Source organism: Salmo trutta, chromosome 20 (genome assembly GCF_901001165.1).
Source record: "Salmo trutta chromosome 20, fSalTru1.1, whole genome shotgun sequence".
NCBI lineage: Eukaryota > Metazoa > Chordata > Actinopteri > Salmoniformes > Salmonidae > Salmo > Salmo trutta.
This window is the reverse complement of record NC_042976.1, coordinates 54,353,732-54,372,182: the sequence shown is the minus strand read 5'-3', so window position 1 is coordinate 54,372,182 and position 18,451 is coordinate 54,353,732. Positions and strand designations below refer to the sequence as shown.

The 18,451-nt window shown below is 42.7% G+C and overlaps 1 protein-coding gene across 5 annotated transcripts in view; it reads right to left on the bottom strand.

Annotated features, from left to right (window-relative positions):
* The window catches only part of LOC115156246 (LIM domain only protein 7), a 97,115-nt gene extending 84,126 nt beyond the window's left edge, over positions 1-12,989 (bottom strand). For 2 of the 5 annotated variants that reach the window (XM_029703684.1, XM_029703685.1), the window contains exon 1: positions 12,677-12,989. The gene's annotated coding sequence lies outside the window, so the exon portion shown is untranslated. The remainder of the gene's footprint in view (positions 1-12,676) is intronic. The other 3 variants (XM_029703687.1, XM_029703686.1, XM_029703688.1) reach the window with 2 other exon arrangements.
* Positions 12,990-18,451: the final 5,462 nt, after the last annotated feature.

Below are 18,451 nucleotides of genomic sequence, written 5' to 3'. Positions count from 1 at the left end.
CCTTTTATACCATGGCTATAATTTAAAGTAGAAATGTGTTCAACATCCACTGAAGTAGCTAGTAAGTTTAATAGATAGCTACAGTAGTTGCCTTGGTAACAGAACAAAGTAATCAAACCTTCAGAATTCAGCATTGGCAATAATATTTTCAATTATATTTTTGCTGTCAAAAGCATCTCAAACATAGAACATGTAAGAATGACGTATAGCCATTGAATTCTGCAATGCTGATAATGAAGTACAGCCATTGAATTCTACCGTTCTGATGTACCATGCTCAAAGACTCAATCATGGACACTCTTACTGACAGTTGTGGCTGCTTCGTGTGATGTATTCTTGCCCTTTGTGCTGTTGTCTGTGCCCAATAATGTTTGTACCATGTTTTGTGCTGCTACCATGTTGTGTTGTTGTCATGTGTTGCTACCATGCTATGTTGTTGTCTTAGGTCTCTCTTTAAGTAGTGTTATGGTGTCTCTTGTCGTGATGTGTGTTTTGTCCTATATTTTATTTTATATTTTTAATCCCAGCCCCTTTCCCCGCAGGAGGCCTTTTGCCTTTTGGTAGGCCGTCATTGTAAATAAGAATTTGTTCTTACCTGCCTTTCCTAGTTAAATAAAGGTACATGAATAAAAAGTGGGTTAGAGGGAAATAATGCTCACTCTAGAATGCCCTTAAAGCCAATCAAAAACGAGTATTCAACAATGCCATGGTATACATTTTTTTGTAATGTCAGTTGCGTTGACTCAACAAATCACAGCACAGATTGAAGGGTACACTTCCTGCTTATACTTCCTGGCATGGGTACACTTAAAATGGCTGCCAATCCACCTATTATGCTATCCTTGACTTAAATGGAGACGCCCTTTCTATTCATTCTTATTTCTATGGGTTTTGCATAGGCGAGTGAATACCATACTGTAACGTTAGGATGGCCGGTTGGTTTGAGATTCCTGTTTAACAAGCTGTTGGACTGGTTCAAACCAGTACTGAGGATGTAGCTATGGAGAGAAGGTCGGAGAAGCAATAGCTGGACGCAATGACGGTGGAAGTAGAAGTGCTGGTTGATTCTGATGGAGAGCTGAGCAAGCTCAGCAAGAGAGTGGAAGACTGTCAACGAAAAATAGAGCAAAAATGGCTGTAAATTATAAAAATCGTTTTCTTGTTGGAGTGCGATTCATTAACAATGATGTACTGTATACTTGTTGAGATCTATGAGATCACAAAGATGATAAAGGATGCATTAGGAGAGGTAGAATCAGAGTCCCCTGAATGAGACGTTGGCTCCCCTAAATGTAACAAAAGTCAAACTTTGGAGGGGGGGAGGGGGGGTCTCTAAATAATGCTAATTTAACCACTCTCCTATTTGTTTTAAATGCAGTGGTAAATATGTTTTACAGTGGCGCCGCAGTCCACATTGAAAGATGATGTCCCCATGTCCATGGGGGTGCGGACATTGAAAGAAATGGCCTCATCTTAGCTCCTTTAAGCATAGACTTTCCTTTGTACTTCCTCCTTGTCGCCATTTGTTTGCATACAGGTGATAGTCGACAATATCACTAGACAACTAGCCTACAGCTAGACACCAATGTGCATCCAATCCATCCAACAAGTAGCCTATAAGTTAATGACAGTAGGCCTATAGTTTACTCTTTTCGGTCAAAAGCGTTCGATTTTGCAATGGCATAGGCTTACATTGTTGGATTTGTGTGCCCATGAGAACTGAAGACGCCAAGCATTACCTCATGAATTATGGACAACTCATGAACTTGGGTGTAAAACATGTTTGCTATGGCAGTGGATGACCCGCAACCGGATATCACATAGACTTGATAGATGTAGTGAAATGTGTTGTTTAACAGCTGAAGCATTGCAGGGAATACTGAACACAAGAAGGGATTTGATTTGGATTGGACTGTGACCGAAGAAGCCTGTTGTTGTAAAAACAAAAACAAAAAGTTTTTATTTTTTTATTTTTTATAAATAAAATAAAATCAGCAATGGCCATTTCTTTTTTCTACAGTTTGCTACAGTAGGTGTAGGAATGGACATAGAATGTGTGTGAACGCCATTTTACCAGAGAAGGAAGGTTCATGCCGGGTGTGGTAGACGCACGTTGTTTAGGCCAAACAACTGACGAAAAGAAGGAGGAAAGCTTTTCAGTTTTGTTGTTGTTGTTTTTCTACCGACTCATGTACAATTGTGGAAGGAGCAAAGTGGAGATAAGATGAGAGTAATGCCCCACAGCCTGCAGCAAAGGTTGTTCATCAGAGGGATACTAACAGTGAAGGTAGACTTTGTTACGTTTCATGCTACACACAATACCCCATAATGACAAAGCAACAAAAATGTTTTTTAGAAATGTTAGCAAATATATATAAAAAACTGAAATATAACATTTACATAAGTATTCAGACCCTTTAAGTACTTTGTTGAAGAACATTTGGCAGTGATTACAGCCTCAAGTCTTCTTGGGTTTGACGCTACAAGCTTGGTACCTCTATTTGGATAGTTTCTCAAGCTCTGTCAGGTTGAATGGGGAGCGTCGCTGCACAGCTATTTTCAGGTCTCTCCAGAGATGTTTGATCAGGTTCAAGCTCTGGCTGGGCCACTCAAGGACATTGCGACTTGTCCAATAGCCACTCCTGTGTTGTCTTGGCTGTGTGCTTGGGGTCGTTGTCCAGTTGGAAGGTGAACCTTCACCCCAGTCTGAGCACTCTGGAGCAGGTTTTCATCAAGGATCTCTGTACTTTGCTCCGTTAATTTTTCCCTCGATCCTGACTAGTCTACAAGCCCCTGCTGCTGAAAAACATCCCCACAGCATGATGCTGCCACCACCATGCTTCACCGTAGGGATGCTGCCAGGTTTCTTCCAGACGTGACTCTTGGCATTCAGGCCAAAGAGTTCAATCTTGGTTTCATCAGACCAGAGAATCTTGTTTCTTTAGGTGACTTTGGCAAAGTCCAAGTGGGCTATCATGTGCCTTTTACTGAGGAATGTCTTCCATCTGGCCACTCTACCATAAAGGCCTGATTGGTGTAGTGCTGAGGAGAGGATTGTCCTTCTGGAAGGTTCTCCCATCTCTACTGAGGAACTCTGAAGCTCTGTCAGAGTGACGATCGGGTGCTTGGTCACCTCCCTGACCAAAGCCCTTCTCCCCCGATTGCTCAGTTTGGCCAGTCGGCCAGCTCTAGGAAGAGTCTTGGTGGTACCAAACTTCTTCCATTTAAGAATAATTGAGGCCACTGTGTTCTTGGGGATCATCAATGCTGCAGACATTTTTTGGTACCCTTCCCCAGATCTGTGCTGAGACACAATCAGGTCTTGGAGCTCTTATGGACAATTCCTTCGACCTCATGGCTTGGTTTTTGCTCGAACATGCACTGTCAACTGTGGGACCTTATACAGTGGGGAGAACAAGTATTTGATACACTGCCGATTTTGCAGGTTTTCCTACTTACAAAACATGTAGAGGTCTGTAATTTTTATCATCGGTACACTTCAACTGTGAGAGACGGAATCTAAAACAAAAATCCAGATAATCACATTGTATGATTTTTAAGTAATTAATTAGCATTTTATTGCATGACATAAGTATTTGATCACCTACCAACCAGTAAGAATTCCGGCACTCACAGACCTGTTAGTTTTTCTTTAAGAAACCCTCCTGTTCTCCACTCATTACCTGTATTAACTGCACCTGTTTGAACTCGTTACCTGTATAAAAGACACCTGTCTACACAATCAAACAGACTCCAACCTCTCCACAATGGCCAAGACCAGAGAGCTGTGTAAGGACATCAAGGATAAAATTGTAGACCTGCATAAGGCTGGGATGGGCTACAGGACAATAGGCAAGAAGCTTGGTGAGAAGGCAACAACTGTTGGCGCAATTATTAGAAAATGGAAGTTCAAGATGACGGTCAATCACCCTCAGTCTGGGGCTCCATGCAAGATCTCACCTCGTGGGGCATCAATGATCATGAGGAAGGTGAGGGATCAGCCCAGAACTACACGGCAGGACCTGGTCAATGACCTGAAGCGAGCTGGGACCACAGTCTCAAAGAAAACCATTAGTAACACACTACGCCGTCATGGATTAAAATCCTGCAGCGCATGCAAGGTCCCCCTGCTCAAGCCAGCGCATGTCCAGGCCCGTCTGAAGTTTGCCAATGACCATCTGGATGATCCAGAGGAGTAATGGGAGAAGGTCATGTGGTCTGATGAGACAAAAATATAGCTTTTTGGTCTAAACTCCACTCGCCGTGTTTGGAGGAAGAAGAAGGATGAGTACAACCCCAAGAAGACCATCCCAACCGTGAAGCATGGAGGTGGAAACATCATTCTTTGGGGATGCTTTTCTGCAAAGAGGACAGGACGACTGCACCGTATTGAGGGGAGGATGGATGGGGCCATGTATCGCGAGATCTTGGCCAACAACCTCCTTCCCTCAGTAAGAGCATTGAAGATGGAAGACCCAGCCACGACCCAACATGACAACGACCCGAAACACACAGCCAGGGCAACTAAGGAGTGGCTCCGTAAGATGCATCTCAAGGTCCTGGAGTGGCCTAGCCAGTCTCCAGACCTGAACCCAATAGAAAATCTTTGGAGGGAGTTGAAAGTCCGTATTGCCCAGCATCAGCCCCGAAACCTGAAGGATCTGGAGAAGGTCTGTATGGAGGAGTGGGCCAAAATCCCTGCTGCGGTGTGTGCAAACCTGGTCAAGAACTACAGGAAACTTATGATCGCTGTAATTGCAAACAAAGGTTTCTGTACCAAATATTAAGTTCTGCTTTTCTGATGTATCAAATACTTATGTCATGCAATAAAATGCAAATGAATTACTTAAAAATCATACAATGTGATTTTCTAGATTTAGATTCCATCTCTCACAGTTGAAGTGTACCTATGATAAAAATTACAGACCTCTACATGCTTTGTAAGTAGGAAAACCTACAAAATCGGCAGTGTATCAAATACTTGTTCTCCCCACTGTATAGGCAGGTGTGTGCCTTTCCAAATCATGTCCAATCAATTGAATTTACCACAGGTGGACTCCAATCAAGTTGTTAAAACATCTCAAGGATGATCAATGGAAACAGGATGCACCTGAGCTCAATTTTGAGTCTCATAGCAAAGGGTCTGAATACTTCTGTAAATAAGTATTTTTTAAGTTCTTTATACATTTGCTAAAAAAAGTTATAAAAAAACTGTTTTTGTTTTGTCATTATGGGATATTGTGTGTAGATTGATGAGAAATAAAAATATAATTTAATACATTTTAGAATAAGGCTGTAAGGGAACAAAATGTGGAAAAAGGGAAGGGGTCTGAATACTTTCCAAATGCACTGTATTTGCCGTTACCATTTACACATGCCGCACTGATTTTCCATTGAACAGGTTTATATACAAAAGCAAAACAATTACGCAAAACAAATCATTGCGGCCAGGCGTCCTACCTTTAGACTACAAATGTAAAGCTGCCCATTTCTTTGCAAGGATATAAAGACGCTTCAAAGGAAAACAGAGATGACTGTATTCAAATATAAATACAGTATAGGCTACATAAACATATATATTTGAAGGATATTGAAATAAGTTTTATTTAGCTATTTGTATACTACGGTGTGTAATTTTTGCACTCAGTGACCAGTTTATTAGGTACACCACCCCGTTCACAAAATGGTTCGCTCCTGCACACAGTGAGTCACATGGCCGTGGCTTGCTATATAAATCAGGCAGACCGGCATCGAGGCATTCAGTGACTATTCGATTGAATGTAAGAATGGGAAAAACTAGTGACTTAGGAGGATGAGTGTGGTATGATCGTCAGAACCAGGCGTGCTAGTTCCAATATCTCAGAAACGGCTGGCCTGCTGGGCTTTTCACGCATGACAGTGTCTCGGATTTACCGAGAATGGTGCGGAAAACAAAAATAACCAGTCAGCGGTAGTCCTCTGGGTGAAAACAGCTAGTTGATGAGAGATCGAAGAAGAATGGCAAGAATCACGCAAGTTAACAAGTGGGCCACAAACAGGCAATAACGGGGCAGTACAACAGTGGTGTGAAGAACATCATCTTTGAATGCACAACTCGTCGGGCCTTGTCATGGGTGGGCTATTGCAGCAGACGACCACACTGGGTTCAACTCCTATCAGCTAAAAACAAGAAGAAGTGGCTCCAGTGGGTATGAGAACACCAACACTGGACAATTGAGGAGTGGAAAACATCCCGGTTCCTGTTCCATCATGCTGATGACAAAGTCAGGATTTGGCATAAACACCATGAGTCAATGGCCCCATCCTGCCTGGTGTCAACAGTACAGGCACATTTGGTCCCTTGATACCAATTAAGCAATGTTTGAATGCCACACCTTGTATAATCCATGCCCCAAAGAATTCAAGCTATTTAATGGCGCCGGAGGAGATGGCTGCCGTTTAACGGTCTCCTAACCAATTGTACTATTGAGTGTGTTTTTTCGCATTATTTGTTACTTATTTTGTACATAATGTGTCTGCAACCATCTCTTATGACCGAAAATAGCTCCTAGATATCAGGGCAGCGATTACTCACCTCGTAATGGAAGAAGTTTTTTTCCTTTGAGTCAGACTCAAAGGATTTACTTCAAACACCCGACAAGGCCCAAATCCCTGTGATTCGCATGAGAAAGACACAGAGATATAGGGGACGTAGTTCGGGGTACCTTGTAAAGATCCGACGACGAGTGGGTAATCTGCCTCACCCATCAGTACTATTAGCTAACGTACAATCATTGGATAACAAAATAGACAAACTATGATCACAAATATCCTACCAACGGGACGCCTGAGGTAGAGTATCTCATGGTAAGCTGTATACCACACTATTTACTAAGAAAGTTTTCATCTATATTCTTCGTAACTGTATATTATCCATCACAAATCGATGCTGGCACAAAGACCACACTCAATGAGATGTATACAGCCGTAAGCAAACAGGAAAACCCTCATCCAGAGGCGGCGCTCCTAGGGGTCGGGGACTTTAATGCAGGGAAACTTAAATCAGTTTTACCTCATTTCTACCAGGACGTTAAATGTGCAACCAGAGGAAAAAAACCTCTAGACCACTTTTACTCAACACACAGATGCATACAAAGCTCTCCCTCATCCTCTACTTGGCAAATCTGACCATAACTCTATGATTCTGATTCCTGCTTACAAGCAAAAACTAAAGCAGGAAGCAGCAGTGACTCAGTCAATAAAAAAGTGATCAGATGAAGCAGATGCTAAGCTACAGGACTGTTTTGCTAGCACAGACTGGAATATGCTACGGGATTCTTCCGATGGCATTGAGGAGTACACCATATCAGTCACTGGCTTCATCAATAAGTGCATTGATGACGTTGTCCCCACAGTACATACCCCGACCAGAAGCCATATATTACAGGCAACATCTGCACTGAGCTAAAGGGTAGCCCGGACTCTAACCCGGAAGCTTATAAGAAATCCAGCTACGCCCTTCGACGAACCATCAAACAGGCAAAGCATCAATACAGGACTAAGATTGAATCGTATTACACCGGCTCCGACGCTCGTCGGATGTGGCAGGGCTTGCAAACTATTACAGACTACAAAGGGAAGCACAGCCGAAAGCTGCCCAGTGACACGAGCCTACCAGAAGAGCTAAATTACTTTGATGCTTGCTTCGAGGCAAGTAACACTGAAACATGCATGAGAGCATCAGGTGTTCGGACGACTGAGATCATGCTCTCCGTAGCCGATTTGAGTAAGACCTTTAAACAGGTCAACATTCACAAGGCAGCAGGGCCAGATGGATTACAAGGACGTGTACTCTGAGCATGCACTGACCAACTGGCAAGTGTCTTCACTGACATTTGGGACTAAACACCTCCCTCTGCAACTGGATCCTGGACTTCCTGACGGGCCGCCCCCAGGTGGTAAGGGTAGGTAACAACACATCCACCACGCTGATCCTCAACACGGGGGGCCCTCAGGGGTGCGTGCTCAGTCCCCTCCTGTACTCCCTGTTCACTCATGACTGCATGGCCAGGCACGACTCTAATACCATCATTAAGTTTGCCGACGACAACAGCGATAGGCCTGATCACCGACAACGATGAGATAGCCTATAGGGAGGAGGCCAGAGACCTGGCTGTGTGATGCCAGAACAACAATCTTTCCCTCAAAGTGATCAAGACTAAGGAGATGATTGTGAACTACAGGAAAAGGAGGACCGAACACGCCCCCATTCTCATTGACGGGGCTGTAGTGGAGCAGGTTGAGAGCTTCAAGTTCCTTGGTGTCAACGTCACCAACAAACTATCCTGGTCCAAACACACCAAGACAGTCATGAAGAGGGCACGACAACGCCTATTCCCCCTCAGGAGACTGAAAAGATTTAGCATGGGTCCTCAGATCCTCAAAAAGTTCTACAGCTGCACCTGAGCATCCTGACTGGTTACATCACTGCCTGGTATGGCAACTGCTCAGCATCTGACCGTAAGGCGCTACAGAGGGTAGTGCTTAAGGTCCCAATGCAGAGTGCCAATGCATCACATGAATATAACTATTGTTCAACTGAAAAACGAATGAAAATAAAGTTGTGTGACGATTCATAAGGGTTAATCTTATAAGCAATCGTAAGTGCATTTATGAATGGTTTATAACTGGAGGTAAATATTGTCTCATTATTTGGCTAACACTTGACCAGTTATTGCACTATTATGACCAATGCAATAACAGTTTATTAATGGATTTACAAATGATTAAATAATCGTTAATATCATTATAACCCCTTTATAAACCCTTAACAAATGCAACCTTATTGTAAAGTGTTACCCATATGTTAAACAATCCCTTGAAAATGGCATGTAGTTGTCATTGATTTTAGCGGAGCTGGGGTTCTCCTTGCCCCCCAGCAGCCAAATCTAACGTATTGTGACGTTTTATTGAAAACGATATATTCCGCCTGTGGCTGTGGTTGTGTGAAATATGTTAAAGGAGCATACTTCCTGTATAATCTGTCCATTCATTACCCTCTCCTGCCTTATCTGTATCTCATATTCTGTCTGTGCCGACCACGTTGCTAGGGTCCGGAGGGTGTGGTGTGGTTAGTTACCAACAGACAGAGTTGGCTTTGTTTGGTGTGTGTATGTGTGTGTGTGTGTGTGTGTGTGTGTGTGTGTGTGTGTGTGTGTGTGTGTGTGTGTGTGTGTGTGTGTGTTACTGCGTGCGTGCACACCTTTTTGACAGCGCCCATAGAAGGACGGTTGACAGTCATTGTGAATCCTGGGAGAAATTAACCTGCTGCTTGCGCGACCTTATCAAAGGAGTGGCTAATTTAAAGCTGCATCATTAGACAATGCTGAATGACGCACTAAAGCACACAGAGAGACAGAGAGACAGAGAGAGAGAGAGAGAGAGAGAGAGAGAGAGAGAGAGAGAGAGAGAGTTAGAGAGAGAGAGAGAGAGAGAGAGAGAGAGAGAGAGAGAGAGATTCACTGGCATGTCAGGTCAGGTTCACTTCACAGTGGTTTCGTGTTTTAAGACATTACTGGAACACACCTTTGTCTAATGAATCACTTCGTAAAAAGGGTACACTGTATAATACACTTCACCCATGAGAGTCAATAGACTACATCAGTAGTGTGGCACACCTCCTACACAGCGTATTTATCATGAAAATCCCATTCGTCACAGAAACACTACATGACCAAAACTACGTGGACATCTGCTCGTCGAACATCTCCTTCCAAAATCATGGGCATAAATATGGAGGTGGTCCCCCTTTGCTGCTATAACAGCCTCCACTTTTCTGGGAAGGCTTTCCACTAGATGTTGGATCTTTGCTGTGGGGACTTGCTTCCATTCAGCCACAAGAGCATTAGTGAGGTCAGGCACTGATGTTGAGTGATTAAGCCTGGCTCACGGTCAGCGTTCCAATTCATCCCAAAAGATGTTCGATGGGGTTGAGGTCAGGGCTCTGTGCAGGCCAGACAAACCATTTCTGTATGGACCTCGCTTTGTGAACAGGGGCATTGCCATGCTGAAAGGGCCTTCCAAGCTGTTGCCAAAGTTGGATGCACAGAATAATCTAGAATGTCATTGCACGCTTTAACGTTAAGATTTCCGTTCACTGGAACTAAGGGACCTAGCCCGAGCCATGAAAAACAGCCCCAGACCATTATTCCTCCTCCACCAAACTTTACAGTTGGCACTATGCATTGGGGCAGGTAGCATTCTCCTGGCATCCGCCAAACCCAGATTCGACCGTCGGACTGCCAGATGGTGAAGCGTGAATTTTTACTCCAGAGAACACGTTTCCAATGCTACAGGGTCCAATGGTCAGCAAGGTTTACACCACTCCAGCCGATGCTTGGCATTGCACATGGTGATCTTAGGTTTGTGTGCTGCTTGGGCATGGAAACCCATTTCATGAAGCTCCCGACGAACAGTTCTTGTGCTGACGTTGCTTCCAGAGGCAGATGGAAATCAGAAGATTTCGTTGTTGCTCCTACACGCTCCTAGCAACGTTGTTGCTCCTACACGTTTCCACTTCACAATAACAGCACAGTTGACCGGGGCACCTCTAGCAGAGCAGAAATTTGACGAACTGACTTGTTGGAAAGGTTGCATCTTATAAGGGTGATTTCAGTAAGGCCATTCTACTGCCAATGTGTGTCTATGGAGATTGCATGGCTGTGTGCTCAATTGTATACACCTGTCAACTACGGGTGTGCCTGAAATATCAGAATCCACTCATTTTAAGGAGTATCCACATACTTTTGTATTAATAGTGTATGTGTTTCTCCATGCTACGTCCGTGGTGAATGTATTTAAGCGGACGGTCTCTACCTCCCGCCACCTCACCACCTCCCTGAGACACACCTGTGTGAAAACTAAACAGGTTGTTCGACATACCGCATCCACCTCTGCCCAGTGCGTAGGTGAGAAGGAGAACAACACAGAAACTGTAAACATATGCGCAAACACACCTTTTTTTTATTGTATTTTCCATTACCTATATAATTATTAACACTGCATTGTTAGGAGAGCTCTTAAGAAATCACTGTACTGTTTTACACATGTTATCAAAATGTTTTGCATGTCATCAATCAAGTTTTCAAAATATATAACTTTCAAAATACAGAAACATCATATGATGTTTACATACACAAAGTTGACTGTGCCTTTAAACAGCTTGGAAAATTCCAGAAAATGATGTCATGGCTTTAGAAGCTTCTGATAGGCAATTGACGTCATTTGAGCCAATTGGAGGAGTACCTGTGGATGTATTTCAAGGCCTACTGTCTAACTCAGTGCCTCGTTGCTTGACATCATGGGAAAATCAAATAAATCAGCCAAGACCTCAGAAAATAAATTGTAGACCCCACAAGTCTGGTTCATCCTTGGGAGCAATTTCCAAACATCTGAAGGTACCACGTTCATATGTACAAACTTATAGTACGCAAGTATAAACACCATGGGACCACGCAGCCATCATACCGCTCAGGAAGGAGACGCGTTCTGTCTCCTCGAGATTAACCTAATTTGCTGAGAAAAGTGCAAATCAATCTCAGAACAACAACATAGGACTTGTGAAGATGCTGGAGGAAACAGGTACAAAAGCATCTATATCCACAGTAAAACGAGTCCTATATCGACATAACCTGAAAGGCCGCTCAGCAAGGAAGAAGCCACTGCTCCAAAACCGCCATAAAAAAAGACAGACTACAGTTTGAAACTGCACATGGGGACAAAGATCGTACTTTTTGGAGAAATGTCCTCTGGTCTGATGAAACAAAAATAGAACTGTTTGGCCATAAGGACCATTTTACATTTAGTCAGGAAGTTAAAGCTTGGTCGCAAATGGGTTTCCCAAATGGACAATGACCCCAAGCATACTTCCAAAGTTGTGGCAAAATGGCTTAAGGACAACAAAGTCAAGGTATTGGAGTAGCCATCACAAAGCCCTGACCTCATTCCTATAGAAAATGTGTGGGCAGAACTGAAAAAGCGTGTGCGAGCAAGGAGGCCTACAAACCTGACTCAGTTACACCAGCTCTGTCAGGAGGAATGGGCCAAAATTCACCCAAGTTATTGTGGGAAGCTTGTTGAAGGCTACCCGAAACGTTTGACCCAAGTTAAACAATTTAAAGGCAATGCTACCAAATACTAATTGAGTGTATGTAAACTTCTGACCCACTGGGGGGGAATGTGATGAAAGAAATAAAAGCTGAAATAAATAATTCTCTCTACTATTATTCTGACATTTCACATTCTTAAAATAAAGTGGTGATCCTAACTGACCTGAGACAGGGAATTTTTACTAAGATTAAATGTCAGGAATTGTGAAAAACTGAGTTTAAATGTATTTGGCTAAGGTGTATGTAAACTTCCAACTTCCAACTTCAACTGTAGATAGATACACGTTCACCCCAGTCACGCACACACACACTTGCACACCCAAGGAAGTATCTATCCAAAGTCTAGTTAGGAGAAAGGCGAGTCTCTCGCACTGTTCAAAGTTAGTCTCATAACGATCCAGTCACAGATCAGTCATAGACAAAAAAATGAATTTTCAATAGTCAATAGTCAATAGACAAAAATGTAATTATTATATTGTCATCGGTATGTAAATATGTGTAATCTGTGTATCATATGTAGCAGCACTTACTTGACATCGACTCTAGTGGATGTGTCTTGGAGGTCTCCTGGGCGAAAGAGCTGTGCCTCTTTTAGTCTGAGGAAGACTATAACATTGTCCTGTAGACAGACAGACAGCCAGGACTGAGAGACTGATAGGTAGAGAGGTGTGTCCACCTTCAGTCACCGTCAATAATCACTCAGGAATTCTCTGGCAGATGTGACACGCAACAGTTCGACACTTCACTGCTGCATCTAAAGTTCATACCACCAGGAAGAACTGAGAAGGGGGCAGGTAGGAGCGTGTGTGCGTAGCAAATAGAGAGTGGCAATACAGAACACACAAACACAGGTAGGCTAGGCAGCAGCAAATTAACAGCTCCAGAACTACCTGTGGGAGTGTGTGGGCCGGTCAAAGGGGCAGGGTTTTTGGAACTAAGAAGAATGACATCAGAGCTACATACTAGTCCCACCCCCCACCAGCCCCAGTCATGCAAAGCAGAGCTGCCACCTAGTGAGTGTAGTCTACAACCTGTAATACACTTTCTCTAACACGTCTCTCCCTCTCCTCCCATGCTGTAGAATACCTGTGGAATCTCAGGGGTGGATGATTATTTTGGAAACATGCGGTTGCCATGTAACAAGAGGTCAGGTGACTGAAACTTACAGCTAAATATTCCCTGTGAGCAACTATTAGGGAGTGGAGAAAATATTCTCTTCCTGGATTCAAAAAAATAGACTTCGATTTGGAATAGACAACAATACAGCTCTGCGTAGATTCAGAGTGCATCTGAGTTCTGTATTGCAGTACTATCAAGTACTTGTATACCATTGGCATATTTTTATTTGCACAAAAATAAGGTAATTTTGGTTTTGAACACAGTCATATGATACCTGGTATAGAAAAGTACAATCTTAAGTGAGTACATGGGGAGCTCTCTCTTTGCAGGTGATCTGGTTCAAACCACTGATACAGGTCTGGTCACCCTGTGGTGCTGTGGATAACATGTCATTATGTCTCCAGAGAAACCTAAAAGATCCTAAAGGTCCTATTTATAGAATTACTACAGCTCAAAATCCCCCCAAATGACTTGATCTTTTTTTAAGTCCATATTGATACAGACACACATTGATTTAGAAGTATTAAACCTATACGGAAGCCTAATATATTCACATATTAAAAATACAAACGTAAAAGAGTGCATTCAGAGAGTATTCAGACACCTTGACCTTCGACATTTTGTTACGTTACAGCCTTATTCTAAAATGGATTCAATTATTTATTTTTATATTACAAATAAACAATACCTTATTTATATAAGTATTCAGACCTTTGCTATGATACTCAAAATTGAGCTCAGGTGCATCCTGTTTCCATTGAGGATCATTGGAGATGTTTCTACAACTTGAGGTCCACCTGTGATAAATTCAATTGATTGGACATGATTTGGAAAGGTACACACCTGTCTATATAAGGTCCCACAGTTGACAGTGCATGTCAGAGCAAAAACCAAGCCATGATGTCGAAGGAATTGTCTGTTAGAGCTCTGAGACAGGATTGTGTCGAGGCACAGAAGGGTACCAAAACATTTTTGCAGCATTGAAGGTCCCCAAGAACACAGTGGCCTCCATCATTCTTAAATGGAAGAAGTTTGGAACAACCAAGACCCTTCCTAGAGACCAAGAACCTGACAGTCACTCTGACAGAGCTCTAGAGTTCCTCTGTGGAGATGGGAGAACCTTCCAGAAGGACAACCATCTCTGCAGCACTCCACCAAATCAGGCCTTTATGGTAGAGTTTCCAGACGGAAGCCACTCCTCAGTAAAAGGCAGATGAAAGCCCACTTTTAGTTTGTCAAAAGGCACCTAAAGACTCTCAGACCATGAGAAACAAGATTCTCTGGTCTGATGAAACCAAGATTGAACACTTTGGCCTGAATGCCAAGCGTCACATCTGTACAATACAACTAACAAGATTCTCTGGTCTGATGAAACCAAGATTGAACTCTTTGGCCTGAATGCCAAGAGTCACTTCTGTAAGAAATCTGGCACCATCCCTACGGTGAGGCATGGTGGTGGCAGCATCATGCTGTGGGGATGTTTTTCAGCAGCATGGACTGGGAGACTAGTCAGGGTCCAGGGAAAGATGAACGGAGCAAACTACAGAGAGATCCTTGATGAAAACCTGCTCCAGAGCGCTCAGGACCTCAGACTGGGGGCGAATGTTCAGCTTCCAACAGGACAATGACCTTAAGCACACAGCCAAGACAACATAGGAGTGGCTTCGGGACAAGTCTCTGAATGTCCTTGAGTGGCCCAGCCAGAGCCCGGACTTAAACCCGATCTAACATCTCTGGAGAGACCTGAAAATAGCTGTGCTCCAAAGCTCCCCGTCCAACCTGACAGAGTTTGAGAGGATTTGCAGAGAATAATGGGAGAACCTCCCCAAATACAGGTGTGCCAAGCTTGTGGTGTCATACCCAAGAAGACTCGAGGCTGCCAAAGATGCTTCAACAAAAGTACTGAGTAAAGGGCTGAATACTTATGTAAATGTGATATTTCTGGGTTTTTTTATTTTAGAATAAGGCTGCAGCGTAACAAAATGTGGAAAAAGTCAAGGGGTCTGAATACTTTCCATGTAAGTTCAACGTACCAGAACACTAAAAATATTTTCCCACTCACTTGCTCTTCAAGAAACTTAGGGAGTTCATTACAGTATACCTCTCAAGATAAAACTCAATCATATTAACTCTTGAGAAGAGACATCCAATACTCTTAGCAATTTGTCGAGTGGAGATGGTTATTTGGAGAAAACGGGAGTATACCAACTATTGTCCAATCTCTATACTCTTTTTTAGAGATAAAACATTTTCTTAATGACTTGTAGAGAGCATATACTTAGGCCTAACTATTTCTGGAGAACAGACATACATTTCATTATTTGTAAAAAAAAGAGCGATAGTGCTCTTTAACTATTTGAAGAAAACAGATGCTCCCCAGCAAGGTTATTATAGTTGTGTTTTTATATTCATTTTAATTTATTTTAGTTTACATTTTTTTTTTTTTTTTTTCAGTTTAGTTTTCAGTTTAGCATGGAAGGCTAGAAGCCATTTACTTGTTGTATAGTTTTTGGGCCACTGTGGGGCAGTAATACATAAGTGAAGTCATAGGCTAAGTTAGGGTTAAAAGTATACTCAGCGAGATGATGTAGATGCACGAAGTAAACAGTAGTAATGGGTCAATTTTCGCAATAACCAGGAGCATTGAAGCGCGAGGCTAAACGTAGCTGTTTTGGTCCTGTAGCTACCACGTTGTAGCAGCTTGAAGCACACCGGTGCACATGCGCAGATACTCTGTGTGACCGTGTGAGAGCAAAGTCTTGCATCTTGCTCATATCAATGGTCGCTTTCAAATTGATCACTTTTGTCAAGTTGGTGACCAAATGTGTTGCATTCTGGGGATAATTGTTAGACTTGCACGAACTTCACAAAATTCATGTGATCAAAGGTCATGAAGTTGACTGCAAGTAAGTATCTGCAATTGCTCTTCACCAACTTCATAAAAATTCCTGACATGGCAGATTTGGACAGGACAAAAATGACAGATGTGGTGTTGTGCTCGTGCACATAATTGCATTACCCAACCTCCCCCAGTAAAACGTCCGAATAGGGTTTAAGAGTCAGAGACTGTTGATGGTAAATGTTGATTGTATTTGTTTAACTCTGTGCTAAAGTACCGGAAAATACCACTAACATCACCACCGATCCCCCATTACCTCAGCAGCATCTGTTTTAATGGGCACCAAACAACCTGGCTCTGGTGGAGTGAGGCATAGTTCTGGGGGAGTACACTGGTTGGTAAGTACCGTGTTTACTGTTGACTATTTACACCCATAGCTCTCTAGTATGGGTGCCAGCCTGGATGCCGGTCTGTTTCTGCTTCAGCCTTCACGTTCGTTCTAATGCCAAACAATTTGTTTGGAGTAGTTCCCAGTAGTTCCCAGGTACCCCCCGACGTAGTGTTCATTAGGGCACTATGGTTTTAAAAAGCTTGCTACAGAAAATGTGTGTTTATTATTGACGAGTCCAGGTAGTCTGTCCCCGTTTCAATACATTTTTATCCCCTTGTTTAGAGCTTAATGAACACAACCCAGGAAAAAAATCTGCCTCTTCTCAGTCCTCAGAGAAGTTGCACATAATTCCAACGAACCCCCTTGGCTGCTGTTTGGATGACGAACCTGAGTATAAAAAGCAGTGTTTTGTAAGCTTTTAAAACGTTTGTTTCCCAGTAGGGGTGTGACCGTTTAAACAACATTGGGATTGTTAACGTTTAGAAAAAAAAACTTAACCTAAACTCCCCCCCCCCCCCCCCCAAAAAATCACACTGCAGTTATTACAAAGTTACCACTAACAGGACCCGATCATCATCATAAAGGGAACAAAATAAATAAACAAATACCTAACACAACAACGCTGTAATGTTTTTAGGAGGAGATGTGAATCTTTCAAATTATTTGGCATGGATATAAAGCGCTCCGCACGTCATCGTCATTAACAGTTGGAAAAATGGCAGTGTGAGACAGGGTCGCAACAGCAGTGAAGTCGTGTATGGCAATACTTTGAGAAGTTAAATGAGAAGGTCGGGAAATGCAAACTTTGATGTGGAATTGAGCTACAGCGGCAGAACAGGTGCAATGCTTAACCATCTGAAAGGGAGCCCCAACCCATTGCTAGCAGCAGTACGATAAAGGATGGAGTGAGAAAATCACAGTGCTGATTACAGAAATTATTCCAGTTGATATGCAGCCATTGGCAATGGTAGAGGATGTCGGCTTCAACGCCCTGACGGCATATCTAGAACCAGACTACAAGATGCCATGTCGAAAAAGCGTGATGGCCCGGATGGAGAAATTGTACAATGATTGCCCTGCAAGTACAAAGCGCAAGCTCTCAAACACCATACATAGCATAAACAACAGATTGTTGGATGTCTATGAACACACTTGTATATCACTGCAATGAGCCATCACATTGATAAGAAGGGGGACATGAAGTCCCATGACAACCGAGAACATGGAGTAGAGGCACACACCAGAGAAGCTAAAACAACATTAACTACCATGGTTGTTGAGTGGGTGGGGGTCAGCAGTAAGTGCCGTCTGGTAGCCAGGACTGTGGTAGATTGAACTGCATTGCCCCCTAGCCGTCATAAGCAGGACCATTATCTGAATTGTGAATGATTTTTAAACTAAGATTATTATTTTTACAATTGTCACATCCCTAGTTCCCAGACTTTTAAAAATGTTTCCTGTGAGCCAAGAAGTAAACATATAAAATAAAATAAAATGTTTATTGGTCGCGTACACAATTTTGCAGATGTTATCGAAGGTGGAGCGAAATGCTTATGTTTATAGCTCCAACAATGCAGCAATATCTAGCAATACAAAAACAACACACTTTATCCAAAAGTAAAAAAATATCCAGAAATTAAAGACAAATGTATCAGAATGAGCAATGTCAGAGTCCAGAATATAAATAAATATATATATTTATGTGAATGGTGTGTATAGACAAAATAGACAGTATATGGATAAAAAAAAGGGGTGTAGCTACATATGATGAGCCATGACTATAATAAAGTATATACATACAGTACCAGTCAAACGTTTGGACACCTACTCATTACAGGGTTTTTTGTTATTTTGACTATTTTCTACATTATAGAATAATACTGTCTGCCATCTGCCCGGTACATTTGAAACTGGGATTCATCCGCGAAGAGCACACTTCTCCAGCAAGCCTGTGGC